At 39.8% G+C, this 15,454-nt stretch overlaps 1 protein-coding gene across 4 annotated transcripts in view; it reads left to right on the top strand.

Moving 5' to 3' along the window:
* The window catches only part of TBCE (tubulin folding cofactor E), a 439,454-nt gene that overhangs the window by 334,099 nt on the left and 89,901 nt on the right, over positions 1-15,454 (top strand). The gene's annotated exons all lie outside the window — the stretch shown is intronic.

Below are 15,454 nucleotides of genomic sequence, written 5' to 3'. Positions count from 1 at the left end.
TGGTGCCATACTGTATTATAGGTGTCTTACAATCATGAAAATCAATTTGCCATGTTTTCAAGTCATACATGGGCTTGTAATACATCTTGCCCTGTAACTGTCACATGGAAGAAAAAAAAAGGTAAACCAGTACACAGGTACTTTTATATTTGTAAAACATTGCTTTGTCAAATAGCAGGATTATAACATTTCCTGTAAAAAATAAGTGTGTATGAAAGTATGACCAATAAATGTGTCCAGCATTTGTGAGTGGCTACAGAAAACAAACCAAAATACCCAATTTAGAATACCCCGGCCTAGGCTTTCCACTTTTGGAACTGGTAAAAAAACAGATGTCGCATCATGGAAGTATAGACAGATATTTTTTTAGGGTAAATGAGAAATTATCCTTTTATAAGGAAATATGGTCCACCTGGTATGACTATATCACAGAGACTTAATTTTTCTGATGGGAGAGTGCCTACATACAGGTATACAAACAAAATCATGCCTGTGATTTTCTTTTGATCTGGCAGGGTAGGAATTAATTCCTTCCTCTAAAGGAGAAAACAATCCAGTGGTCTAGAAAATACAACTGTTACTAGAGGATGCATAGTAGTGTGGGTTATACATGTGATGTTAGGAAGAGTGTTAAAGCGACACTCTAGTCACCAAAACAACTACAGCTTATTGTATTTCCTGGTGAGTATAATTATTCCCTTCTGGCTTTTTGCGGTAAACATTGTCTTTTCAGAGAAAACCTCCACTGGCCACTTCTCGGATGGCTACTAGAGGTGCTTCGTGGAGCAATGCTGCACACTGTGCAGCACTGCCATTTAGTCATTCAGTGTCTCAACCCTCTGCATGGAGACACTGGACTTTCCTCATAGAGATGCATTGATTCAATGCATCTCTATGAGGAGCTGCTGATTGACCAGGACTGCATTTGTGTCACGTATTCCGCATATAAACATGTGATTAATGGCATTTACTGTTCTGACAGGAAAAGTTCTGCCGAGTAGCAATCAACCCACAGGGGGGTTTGTGCTGAGCAGCAATCATGCAAATAGGAACCTGGTAACTGCCTTTGGGGTCAAAGGCCGGTTACAACCAATCGGATCCACAGGCGGGGTATTTAGGCCCAGTTCTCCTCTTTCTCAGTGCCCTGTTGTGGTTTCCCTTGTGGTTGTCTGAGAGCGCTTTTTTCTGGTTATTTGACTTTGGCATTGATTTTGACTTCCCTGTGTTCTGGCATCCCTGACCCCTGGCTTTTCCTTATCGTTGTGTCTCTTTCTGTGTCCCTTGACCTCAGCTTTTCCTGAGCATTCTTTGGTAAGTTAGTCCGGCCATTTTAAGGTCCGGTATACGTTACCTATCAGTCCTCTGTGTTACACAATTCTACGTGCTGGATCATACTATAATCCTGACAGTTTGACTTGTGCTGGCTCTGACTCTGATCTGTCTGCTTGATAGTCTCAGACAATCCTATGGGAAAGCATTGTCATTGACTTTTGATAAACACTTCTGTTGATGTCGGCCAAGCAGGCAGATCAGGGGCAGAGCCAGCAGCAGCAGACTGGAGTAAAGGTAATATTATACCATATTTAGATGGGGGCTAGATGGCGTTTTTACATTATAGGGTCAGGAATGCATGTTTTTTTTTTTTTTTTTGTCAATCTTTCTTTTATTGAGGCATATGGTTATGGTGGTACAGAATAAAGAGAGGGAGACTTGCAGGGGTTATACAGGCTAATATCATCATAACAGGTTACAAAATCTCCTAGAATTTTCAGCCTCATTTTATATTTTTTAAACAAGCTTAAAACAACGAGTTAGTCGAACAGGTAGGTTATAGTGTATGTCTCGATTATCCAGCATAATTAATGCAACGTTGATACATCGATATACATTTTGTGTAAATACATAGAAATTTCAGGCTTTAGAACAGTAATAGATTAGTTTAAACACGCTAAGCTTGGCAGATTTAAGATTGGTCTAGTAGACTATTAGACATGCATCTGGATAACTGTCGCTTAACACATCTAAGTCGGCATACTTGCTGGGCCAATGTGAATAACATAACAAAAATCTGCGTTTGGTCATGAAGACGCGAGTTAAGGTCACTAGTAATAAAAGATTTCTGTAGGCTTAAGTTTATCCATCAGGGGGCAGCAGAGCGACAGGCTCACATTTTGTGATTAGAATAAGCAGTAAGATAGGGAACTTATAGTGTCTAACACAGCATTTTTCAATTATACACATTTAAAATATGCAATAAACAGGGTGCAGTAATAATGACCACAAAGACAAATTGGGCGAGTCAGTGATTGCAATATTTGGGAGGTCAGCATGAACTGTACCAGGGGTGCAAGTTAGTCCTTAGACCGTGCACAATGGCTTATCAGGCTGCCATTTTGTTGCCAGTGTCCCCATTTACCCGATACCAGAGTTCGGTAGGCTTTCGGTGTAGGTCTGTGAGCCGTCCGTGGCTGTCTGTGTAGGGGTTACCTCCTGCGCTGCGGCTGTGCGGTTCCGGCTGTGCGCCATCGCTGGGTTTCGGTTACCCTCTTGTCTGTGTGTGGCTTGGACGTGCTGGAGCTGGGCAGGCATTTGTCCTGGGGCTGTCTCCGCCGCTTGTGGTCGCTTGGGAAGGAGAGTGCTGGTGCCTGAGGGGCGATTCGACGCTACCTGTTGCTTCGCTCTCTGCCTTCGTCCCCTTCTGGAGGCTGCCCTTGGGGCTCGCTGTGGGTGCTTATATAGTTGCCGCCTTGTAGCTGGTCGGACCCATAGTGCTAGTGCCTGGACCGCTTGGTTAAAGGGCCGAATCTTATGCCGGAGTTGTGACCATAAACCAGAGCAGAGTCGGTCAAAAAACTCCTGGGTGCTTTTAGGTGGGGTGGCAAGGGTATTGCTTTTACCGTGTGTTTCCCCCTTTCTCCTTACTGCCGTTTGCATGTCATCGCTGTCTCGTGGCTGTAGCAGGCCACGTGTAGAGATACTGAGCTTCTCCGCCATCTTGGGCGCCTCCGTGTCCATTCTGCTTGGAAGGTCAGTGGCGTCTGCTATGCTGGCTTGCCTTGCAGTGTCTCGTGTTGGTGGGGACCGGGATATCCCCCACCGGTCCAAAGGGGGGGGGGAAGTGGCGTGTAAGTGTCTCCTCTTCAGCCTGAGAACCGGGAGAGCGGCCGTCTCTCCACGGCTCCCACCCGTGCAGGCCGCGGGTTGAGAAAATGGCTTTTCCGCGGCGGGGAGCCCCGGGACGGGTGTCTCCGTGTTCAGCATTCCCTCCTGAATACGAGGGTGATTGTCCGCTGCCGGCACGATCCGGTGGTCGGGCGCAATGCCCCGAATCAAGGCTTCAGTGTCGGGAGCTCCCGCCATGAGCGTCCGGCTTGCTCGGCTGGTAAGCTCCGCCCCCCAGGAATGCATGTTTTTGTTCCTGACCATATAGTGTTTCTTTAGGAAAGAGGTCAGCTAAAGAGTTTTTTTATAGCACAGTAAGCTGGCAAAATCTACAAACTCAATCCTATTACTTTCTATGTATGTTTGTATTAGTGTTTTTGTATTTAATAAAAAAACAATTTAAATTAACGTTTAGAATATCTACCATGACACCAAGTGCCAGAGCTGACCCTTCCAAATGCCAGAGCTGACCCTTCCAAGTGCCAGAGCTGACCCTTCCAAGTGCCAGAGCTGACCCTTCCAAGTGCCAGAGCTGACCCTTCCAAGTGCCAGAGCTGACCCTTCCAAGTGCCAGAGCTGACCCTTCCAAGTGCCAGAGCTGACCCTTCCAAGTGCCAGAGCTGACCCTTCCAGAGATGAACACTCTTTCCCCACCCTTAGTGTGTCCCAGATCACCACGCTTACAGCCCCTGACACCTGCTGCAAACTTATTTAGGGTTCAGTCATAGCTTTACTAGGTAGGGACATGATACTCTCAGAGCTACTCGATGCTGCTGTGATCCCTCCTGTACTTATATTTCCACTTATACCATGGCAGCAACTTGAAGCCTGGGAGATTAAAGCACCTACTACAAATGACGCTCACTTGTCGACCAGGCAAGAAAACTCAGAGGCACTGTGTGCAATGGGGGGTAGGGAAAGTCAAGTTTTGGGCGGGGGGGGGGGGGGGGGCGCTGTAGAGGGAGGTTCATGGTTGTTGCTTTTTCCACCTGCTGGCAATGGAGGAGGGATGTAATGGCTCTCGGAGAATATTGCTACCGGCAGAAATAGATGACTTTTGGGTAACAAGCTGCTTCCATATGGATAGATTCATTGGTTCGTTGCTCGACGATCCTGGATCTCAGGCCTCCTTTTTTTTTTTTTTTTTTCATTTATTTAATCTTTATTCATTTTCATTATTTTTCCAAAACAAAAACATAACTATAGAAGACATATATTCCAAAATATACATACACTTATATAAAAGTCTTCTCCCCTATTATAAAAACCTTACATTCATATTATGACATAATCCCATTTTGTTAAGCGGGGTTACATATAGAACAACATATACATCCGGCGGGACAGCTCCTAGAGAGGTTAAATATCCTCTCGACTAATCCTAGGGTTATTTATTATCATGCTCACACAGGGATCAATTTTATCCATAGATCCCAATTATGATTACTCTTCTGGGTAAAATTTTGATACCTATTTATTCCTTTTTCCATATATAATTGGAAGAGGAGTTGGTTCTTAACTTCGATCCACAATGGCGGCATACACAATTTACATTTTCTGGCTATTGTGATCTTTACTGCTAACAAGACATGTACTAATATGTCATACTCTGCTTTGGACATTTTTGGAAGATTTAGATGTAGTAGATACGTTTCAGAATCAGTTCACACTTCCACCAAATAAGTAATAAATCACCTTTTTGTGTTTCACGTCTCCAACACCTATCCGTATGACCAGACCACATCCTGTTGAGACGGCTTGGAACCAAATAAATACGGTACAAATCGGAAAAACAAAAAAATGTTATTCAAAATAAATTTCCAAAGTTCTATCTATGTGAGAACACGTAATTACTAAAATGTTTACTTGTATTTAATTCAGTAAAATAGGTTTAATATATGCACCTAAACATAGAAAATAAAAATAAATGTTGTGTAAAAATAAGGTAGTTTCCACTTTAGAGGGCAACACAATGCTTTTAACCACACATAGTATCTAGTGTGGTTATAGTACTAAGTGAGGAAATAATAGTAAAGCATTAATGTAGAAGAATGGGTATCAAACACTCTTAATATGTATGCCTTCAACTGTATATTGCTATAAACTGCTTAATTGTAACAACAAGGCAATGGAAAGTTAAGGGAAGGGAGAGAGTATAGGTAGTCCTGATCTGGATATATAGTCCAAACTAAAGTGCCTTCGAGGGCACGCCTTACCCAAAATCTATTCTCTCACTAATATCCCACCTTGCCCAATAATTCGCCAGTCAGCTCATCAGAGGGGAACCCAGCACAGGTAAGTAACCATGGTTTTAAACCCTTGATCTCTTAGTTGATAGGTTTGTATGGATTTGAATTGTCCAATACAGATAGAGAGGGTTACGTCATTTACTGACACTAGATTATAGATTAACCCTCAATGATACTGTTATTCCCGTGTCTGGGGATATTGTGGTTAAAATAAATATAGAGGAATAGTACTATGTGATAATAATTGAATAAGGATCATGTTATTTTGTATTCTCACAATTAAATACGTGTAATTTAAGATGTATAAAGTGGATACATATTTTTAATATGTATTTAAAAAATCATATTGTTTAATGTTTTCACCTTTCTATATGCATTTAGTTAATGATGTGTTAATTGGATGCATATTATTGGTAATGTGTAAACGGATGCATATTAGATTTTTTGATGCTTGTGTGATCCAGATCGTTGTAAATAGATCTTTCAAAATAATGCTTGGTTTACTTTGAATTTCTAACATATGGTAAGATAATAGCTCTGTTGTTAATGTATCAGATACAGTTGATAGTCTTAACCCCTTCAGGACCGGACTGTTTTTGCGATGTTTGTACGTTAAGGACCAGAGCTATTTTAACACTTTTGTGGTGTTTGTGTTTAGCTGTAATTTTCCGCTCTCTCATTTACTGTTCCCATACAAGTTATATATTGTTTTTTTCAGGACAAGAAGGGCTTTCTTTACATACCATTATTTGTATCATTTCATATCATTTACTTTAAAAAAAATAGTAAAATATGGTGAAAAAAACCCAAAAAAACGTGTTTTTTGACTTCTACTTAAAAAATATTTTACTGATCTACAAAATCGAATGAAACAAACTGCTAAATAGATTAAACATTTTGTCCTTAGTTTAAAAACACCCAATGTTTACGTGTTTTTTTGCTTTTATTTGCAAGTTATAGGGCTATAAGTACAAGTAGGAAATTGCGGTTTCAAAATTTACATTTTTCAAATGTATCAATAGTGACATTGTAACACTGTTATGTCATAAATCTCCAAAAAACACCCCACATGTATATATTTTTCTTAAACTAGATAACCCAGGGTATTCATCTAAGAATATTTTGATACTTTCTATGCAGCCATTTTACCATAAACCTTTGTCAAACTTTGCATAGGTAGTTTATTTTTTTTATTTTTTTCACATAAATTGCAATTCAGGTATAAATTCACAGATTTTGTTAGGTGTCACTACCAAACAACACCCCAATATGTGTTCAGCAACATCTCCCGAGTACAGGGATACCCCCCATGTATAGGTGTTTTGGGTTGTTTGGGGGCTAAAAGGCCACATTTTGCAGGTGCGCATATCAGTTTCCCAGCTCGGAATTTTGACATGTAGTCAACCTGCATGCATGTCCTATTTGGGACATTTTTGAAGCCGGCCAATGTATTTTACCCCCATCAAACCATATATTTTTGAAAAGTAGACACCCTAGGGTATTTCACATGGTGGAATTCTTACACTTTCCATGCACTAATTCTACCACCAGGCTTTGTCAAACATTGAGTTAGTAATTTTTTTTCTGTTTTTTTCACACACATTGTACTTTAGGCATGAATTAACAGATCCTGTTATGTGTCACTGCCAAACAACACCCCAATATGTGTTCAGCAACATCTCCCGAGTACAGGGATACCCCCCATGTATAGGTGTTTTGGGTTGTTTGGGGGCTAAAAGGCCACATTTTGCAGGTGCGCATATCGGTTTCCCAGCTCGGAATTTTGACATGTAGTCAACCTGCATGCATGTCCTATTTGGGACATTTTTGAAGCCGGCCAATGTATTTTACCCCCATCAAACCATATATTTTTGAAAAGTAGACACCCTAGGGTATTTCACATGGTGGAATTTTTACACTTTCCATGCACTAATTCTACCACCAGGCTTTGTCAAACATTGAGTTAGTAATTTTCTTTCAGTTTTTTTCACACACATTGTACTTTAGGCATGAATTAACAGATCCTGTTACGTATCACTGCCAAACAACACCCCAATATGTGTTCAGTAACATCTCCCGAGTACAGGGATACCCCCCATGTATAGGTGTTTTGGGTTGTTTGGGGGCTAAAAGGCCACATTTTGCAGGTGCGCATATCAGTTTCCCAGCTCGGAATTTTGACATGTAGTCAACCTGCATGCATGTCCTATTTGGGACATTTTTGAAGCCGGCCAATGTATTTTACCCCCATCAAACCATATATTTTTGAAAAGTAGACACCCTAGGGTATTTCACATGGTGGAATTTTTACACTTTCCATGCACTAATTCTACCACCAGGCTTTGTCAAACATTGAGTTAGTAATTTTTTTTCAGTTTTTTTCACACACATTGTACTTTAGGCATGAATTAACAGATCCTGTTATGTGTCACTGCCAAACAACACCCCAATATGTGTTCAGTAACATCTCCCGAGTACAGGGATACCCCCATGTATAGGTGTTTTGGGTTGTTTGGGGGCTAAACGGCCACATTTTGCAGGTGCGCATATCAGTTTCCCAGCTCGTAATTTTGACATGTAGTCAACCTGCATGCATGTCCTATTTGGGACATTTTTGAAGCCGGCCAATGTATTTTACCCCCATCAAACCATATATTTTTGAAAAGTAGACACCCTAGGGTATTTCACATGGTGGAATTTTTACACTTTCCATGCACTAATTCTACCACCAGGCTTTGTCAAACATTGAGTTAGTACATTTTTTTCAGTTTTTTTCACACACCTTGTACTTTAGTCCTGAATTATCAGATCCTGTTATGTGTCACTGCCAAACAACACCCCAATATGTGTTCAGCAAGATCTCCTGAATACAGTGATACCACCCATGCATAGGCTTGTCGGGTTCTTTGGGGGCTAAAAGGCCACGTTTGGCAGGTGCGCTTATCAGTTTCCCAACTTGGAATTTTGACATGTAATCAACCTGCGCCCATGTCCCATTTGAGCCAATGTATTTTACCCCCATCAAACCATATATTTTTGAAAAGTAGACAACCCAGGGCATTTTAAATTGTGGTATTTTAACACTTTTCATGCACTGAATTCTACCACCAGCCTTTGTCAAACTTTTGGATAGTAATCTTTTTTTGTTTCTTTGTCACACACATTGTACTTTAGGCATGAATTAACAGATCCTGTTACGTGTCACTGCCAAACACTGCCCAATATGTTCAGCAACATCTCTTGAGTACAGTGATACCCCCCATGTATATGGTTGCCGGGTTGTTTGGGGGCCAAAAGGCAACAATCAGAACTTGTACATGTCAGTTTTTCAACTTGATATATAGGTATGCATGGTCTATCTTCAGTTTGACATATTTTTGTACCCCCCAGTTAATGTTACCATCATGCCAATATGTATAGTATATATTTTTATAAAGTAGACATCAAATGTTATAGAGGATGGGGTGTTTTGACTTCTTTCCCCCAACCATTTTGCCCCCCAAAGAAAGTGTAGTGGTATTTTCTTTATTCTGGTTTTTATGCACACGTCATCTGGTTTTGGACAGCTGGTTATGTGTTACTGCCAGAAAACTTGTTAGGCCAAATGTGCAGGTAGCAAATGTACATTTAGCAGCAATCTTTAAACTGACTCCTGCAAATAGAATCTAAATGGAGATTTGGGGGAAGGAAACTGACTAACAAAAAAATGGCTGCTTTCCAAAGAAACAGAAAATAAAATAAAAATTCAGGAACACTTCTTACAACTGTTCTGTGTGGTACTGCTTGAAACATGTTCCTACACAGAGTCCTGGTTTCGAAGGACAATCAGGACAGTGAAAAGGGGTGTCTGTCCTTTTCCCGTTTTTAAAACAGACCCGGCAACGTTTCTGGGGGGTTTTTTTTCTAGCAGTTGGCGGTAACTTAAAAATAAAATGTCTGGACTCAGCTTGCACCGTTGTTGGAACTTGTCCATCTCCATAAATTGTTAAAGAAATTATTTTCAATTGAAATTGGAGAAAGGTGATTTTCCCTGGATTATTTTTTTTAAAAAGTAAAAATGAGTTGTGGGTTGCTATTTGCATCAGATATATAGCCACCTTTTTATACCATGCTTTGGTTTTTCGTAAAATAAGATACGGCTGCATAAGCTGATCAGCCAAATCAACACCACCCATGTACTTATTATACGCCCTGATGCAAACCGGTTTGGACTCTACTCTGCCCCGGACAGAGACGTCGGACATGCGTTCGTCATGGATGGTGGTGAGCATTTGGACATCCTTCCTGTCCCTAAATTTTAGTGCAAGCACCTCAGCTTTCCGAAGTGCTTTACATTCGCCTTTTTTTAATTTTGCATCTATGAGAGATCGTGGAAAATCTTTGGAATTTTTTCTGGCAGTGCCGCAGGCCAGTGTCTGTAAAGCATAAAGTGTTTTAAATAGACGGACACTACTATAAAAATTATCCACATAAAGGTGGTAACCTTTATTAAACAAGGGGTTTAGTAGGTCCCATACAAGTTTCCCACTTGTCCCCAGGGAGTCAGGACAGTCAGGAGGGTCCAGTTGACCATCTTTCCCCTCATATACACGAAAGGCAAATGTGTATCCGCTTTCGCTCTCACACAGTTTGTACAGTTTAATGCCATACCTAGAGCGCTTTGAGGGGATGTATTGTCTGAACCCTAATCTCCCTTTGTATTTCATTAGAGATTCATCTATGGATAAATTTTGTTGGGGGGTATAAACATCCGAAAATTTGTCCTGAAAATGGTCTAGCAGTGGGCGTATTTTATAAAGCCTATCGTATTGGGGGTGATCTCTAGGGTGACAGAGGGTATTGTCACTGAAATGTAAAAATCTCAGCAGTAACTCGTATCTGGCTCTAGGCATGGTTTGGGAGAATACTGGACTCGACATTATTGGGTTGGTGCTCCAGTATGAGCGAATCGATGGCTTTTTTATGATCCCCATGAGCATTGTGAGAGCCCAGAATTTTTTAAGCTCTGGGACATCTGTGGGATGCCAGTCATGCTCCCTGGCTGTATAGCTACCTGGATTGTTGTCAATAAATTGGGTAGCATACAAGTTAGTCTGGGAAGCAATCTCCTCCCAGATGGTATCCCCTAAAAATAGTTCTACATACTGCATTGGGGAGAAGCCATCCACATTAACATTAATGCCTGCGTTGGCACTAAAAGGGGGGACGTTGGGCTCGGCTAACTGTGGAGGTACCCAGTCCTCCTCCACATTTGGCATAGCAGAGGAAGCACAGCTTCTTTCTTCAGCCGGCTCACACACAGATGACATGTCGTCTTGACTAGACATGTCAGAAAACTGACTTGGGTCAAAATCTGACGCAGTGTCAGTGACGTCAGAGTCTGACGCCAAGAAGGCATATGCCTCCTGCAAGTTATACATACGCTGCATGTTTTGCACACGACTAAAACAAATTACAAACACACACATTTTTTTTTTATACTTTTTTTTTTTTTTTTTTTTACTAAAACAGACTAAACAGCAATCCCTAAACTAACTCCTGTCACAAAAATCTAATGGAGATTTGGGGGAAGGAAACTGACTGACTACGACAGACTAAGACAGACTAAGACAGACTAAGACAGACTAAGACAGACTAAGACAGACTAAGACAGACTAAGACAGACTAAGACAGACTAAGACAGACTAAGACAGACTAAGACAGACTAAGACAGACTAAGACAGACTAAGACAGACTACGACAGACTACGACAGACTACGACAGACTACGACAGACTACGACAGACTAAGACAAATATTTTTAAAACAAATTTAACCCTTTAAGGGCAAAAAAAAAAGACAGACAGTACAAATGCACTGCTGAAACAGATCTGGCAGGGAAGGGGTTAAAATGGATTTTTAATTCACTGCTGATACTTTTTCCAACTCTCTGGAACACTCTGCTGCAACAAACTATCACGATCTCTGTCTCTCTCGCCTCACAAAACGCTACAGAGGAGAGAGGGGCAGAGATCACTGTCAAAGTGAGTGTTTGTAACACCCACTTTGACAGCAGCCAATTGTGAGCGATCGCGGATCGCTCACACACCGTAATTGGCTGTTACTATCTGCCTGGGATGTCTGGCAGATAGTTACATCATTGTACGGGCAAGAGCGATCTTTGATCGCTTCCTGCAGCCCGTTTTCCGCTATGACGGTTCAGGACCGTCAGCGGTCCAAACGCACGTTTTACTGCTGACGGTCCTGAACCGTCCGCGGTCGTGAAAGGGTTAATGCTATACAATGTATCACCATTTCAGATATGTTTTCCAATCTCTAGTATGAGAAGGGAAGTTGAACTAAAGAGGGGTGGATTTAAATAGATAGGAATGTTGTAATCAAGGGACAAATATTAAGGTGATATAAGTAATTTCCATGACCTTTAGGAAAGAACCAAGCACCGACAATGTTGTTAGTAGACTGAAATGAAAAAAACTGATTGATTATTAGAAGTTAGATTACATTTTAAATATAACAAAAAATAAATAAAAATGAAATGGCAAATATATTTATAAATAAGAGCAGAATGGAGAAATAAAACAAAAATCATTCTTTCCTTAGTTGCTTGACTCAATATATAATATAATATATATACCAAGGTAATATAGAATAGTCCTAACATTAGTTTATATTGCTGAATATTTCTATACAGCCGGTAATTATCAATTTGTATCATATAAATGTCCCTATATGAATTATGATTAGGGATCTCAAATATGCACAATTGTCCCTGGGATACCACATTTTATTAATTATATCCCTGTGTGAATTCTGATTAGGGATCTCAAGTATGCACCGTTTTCTCTGGGATACCAAAGGTTTTTTTGTTTTTTTTCTAATTATGTTGGGTATTGTCCATTTATCTTTATGTAGACACTCTTATTATATTCTGAGTATATTGTTACAATGTGATATTGATAAATGATTGAATTAATTATGAATAAACGGTGTAAAATTAGATTCTTCGTTTAAGCCGTATAGTGTAAGTGTTTTGAATTTATAGATCCATTTTGATTCTTTCTTCAACAATATTAGATCGTAGTTGCCTTAACTAGTTTTCAGATGTATCCGTTAGTGAATTTGGAAGGAAAGGTTTGATGGGTCTGTGTTATGATGGTTCCTCACGTGATTCGCCACTGGTGTTGAAACTTCAAAATTAGTAATAGAATTAACATTCTGGAGGATCCTTCTGCAAAATTCCTGGTTGGTTTTGCCAACGTGTTGAATATTGCAGCCTCACGTTATTAAATATACTATTTTAGTAGTGCTGCAGTTTGCAAATTATTTTATTTGATACGTTTTCTTGGTGTTAGTACATTCTTTTGTATTTGATGGCTTGATGTATTGACATGCTTTGCAATGTCCACAGCGGTATACACCTTTGGTTTCTGTTAACCATATTAGAGGTGGTTTGGTGGTTCTAAATGACTGTGGACTAGAATATCCCGTAAATTGGAAGCACAACGTGGGGTAATGCTTGGAAATTTAGGCAGATTATCTGCTACATCTTTGTCATGTGTAAGTAACGTCCAGTTTTCAGCGAATATTTTGCAGACTGGGTCCCAAAATTGGTCGTATGTACCTATACACCTTGTCAAAGATTTTTGAGGTTGGACTTTGTGGTTTTGTAAGGATACTCGATCTCTACATCTTGGAGACTCTTTGAAAAGCTGTCTTGAGAATTTTGTTTGGGTACCCTTGTTTTTTGAAGCAGGTTTGTAATTATTTTGCCTCTTTGAGAAAAGATTCTTCACTGGAGCAATTCCTCCTTGCCCTTAAATATTGCCCTTACGGAATTCGGGCCCTTAGTTTGTAAGGATGGTGGCTGTTCCAGTGTAGAATTTTGGGTTTCCTGTAAAATTCTGTTGATATTTCTTCACGAGAGATAGTTTAATCTTGAGATCTAGAAATTCAAGTTGGTCTTCACTTATGAGATAAGTGAGTTTGAGCCATGATTATTATTGTTAAGTTTAAATACCAGATATTCAAACTGAGGAATGGAACCTGTCCAAAACAAAAGGATGTCATCTATATACCGATGCCAATTAAGGATGTGTACATCAAATCCTGTTGTCGTTTCTAGGAGGACTGTAGCCTGCCACCAGCCGAGGTGTAAATTGGCATAACTAGGGGCACAAGCCGAACCCATTGCTGTGCCCCTAGTTTGCAAATAGTAACTTCCATTAAAAAGAAAGTAGTTGTGGTTTAAAATAAATCCCAGGGGCTCTATGAGAAATATTTTTTGAGAGCTGTTTAATTTCTGAGGTTTATCTAAAAAGAATTGGGTTGCCCTTAGGCCAATGTCATGCAGTATATTGTTGTACAGTGATACAACGCCCAAACTTGCTAGGAGGGTATAAGAAGGAACAGTCAGATTTTTCAGGGTTATTAGAGTCTGTTTGGTATCCTGGAGGTAAGAAGGTAGTTCCATTAAAAATGGATGAAGTATTTTTTCCATGAATCTGCTTGCTTGTTGGGTTGAGTGACTTGTTACTGGAAACTATCGGCCTGCCAGGTGGATTCTCGGCGTCCTTATGAATTTTAGGTAAACAATAGAAAGTAGCCACTGTTGGTGTATTGTTTGGTACCATAAACCTCAATTCATCTTGAGAGATTAAATCATTCTCTTTGGCCCTGGTGAGAATTTTGGGGAGTTCTTTTAGTCACTGGTGGAATCTCCTGGAAGTTTTTTTTTGTTTTTTTTTGTAGCATGGTATATCAAGGTGTGCCATACAGATGTGTATGTATTTTTCTTTGTCTAGGAGCACAATGTTGACCCATTTATCCAATGGTTTAATAATCAAATTTTTGTTAAAATCTAAGCTCATTCAATGCCAAATTTTCTTCTTGTGATAAGTTGCTGATTTGTGGCATAACTGTAAGTGGCAACTCCTCAATTTATTTTGTGGTCATCTGTATGAATAGGTCTACGTTTATGACTTCCTTTAGATTGGGCGTGTACCAACTTGATGGTTTGAGGTTGGTAAGAGAAGGATCTTTATCTTGTTTGTCAAATAAGGTAGATAAGGATCTAAATCATTGGTAATCTACAGATGTTAAACCCAATTCTTTGGCCATATTGATCTCTTTTCTTTTATGTATTGCATTTAGTGCTAGTCTTCGCCCAAATAGATTATTGTCTTTCAACCAGTTAAATCTATCTACACCTGGGGTAGGAACAGAAGTGAAATAAGTGAAATATGTGTTGTAGTTAAATTGAATTTTTAGAGATTTATCACCTTATTTTCTGTAATACCCATCTGAATTATTTTCTCATTTGGTCTCTGTCCAATCTGTAGCCCCATCTGTTCCTGTCCCTCAATTGGGATCTTTTAGTGTTTGGCCTGACCTGATCTAAAAAAGATCCTGCTCTAGATTGTGATTCAGAGTTTGTCTTCGGCAGTATATCCAAAAATTATACAGATTTACCAGAATTTCTCAGTATTCCTTTGATTTGTGGATTATGACCACTTTGTGTGGGAAATAATTATTCTTAGAAGTTTTTTGGGAAGAGTCTGAATCAGACCAGTCAGTATTAGCAGAAGTAGATGAATTTCTACTATTGTAGCGCTTTCTCGATCTGGGTTTGGTTTTGAATATATTACCTTCGCTGAAGTCTTTGTGATCACGTTGGTATTTGTGATGTTTTTTTTTCTCCGTAATGAGTTTAGTGAAGTTTTCTAGGTTGTTTTCTAGTTGTGACTCCATGCGATGGAAGTCAGTATTTTGCTAATGTTCTTTAAAGGAACACTATAGTCACCTAAATTACCTAAATAAAGCAGTTTTAGTGTATAGATCATTCCCCTGCAATTTCACTGCTCAATTCACTGTCATTTAGGAGTTAAATCACTTTGTTTCTGTTTATGCAGCCCTAGCCACACACCCCTGGCTATGACTGACAGAGCATGCATGAAAAAAAAAACTGGTTTCACTTTCAAACAGATGTAATTTACCTTAAATAATTGTATCTCAATCTCTAAATTGAACTTTAATCACATACAGGAG

This window comes from Pelobates fuscus, chromosome 2 (assembly GCF_036172605.1).
Source record: "Pelobates fuscus isolate aPelFus1 chromosome 2, aPelFus1.pri, whole genome shotgun sequence".
Taxonomy (NCBI): Eukaryota; Metazoa; Chordata; class Amphibia; order Anura; family Pelobatidae; genus Pelobates; species Pelobates fuscus.
This window is presented reverse-complemented; position numbering and strand designations above follow the sequence as displayed.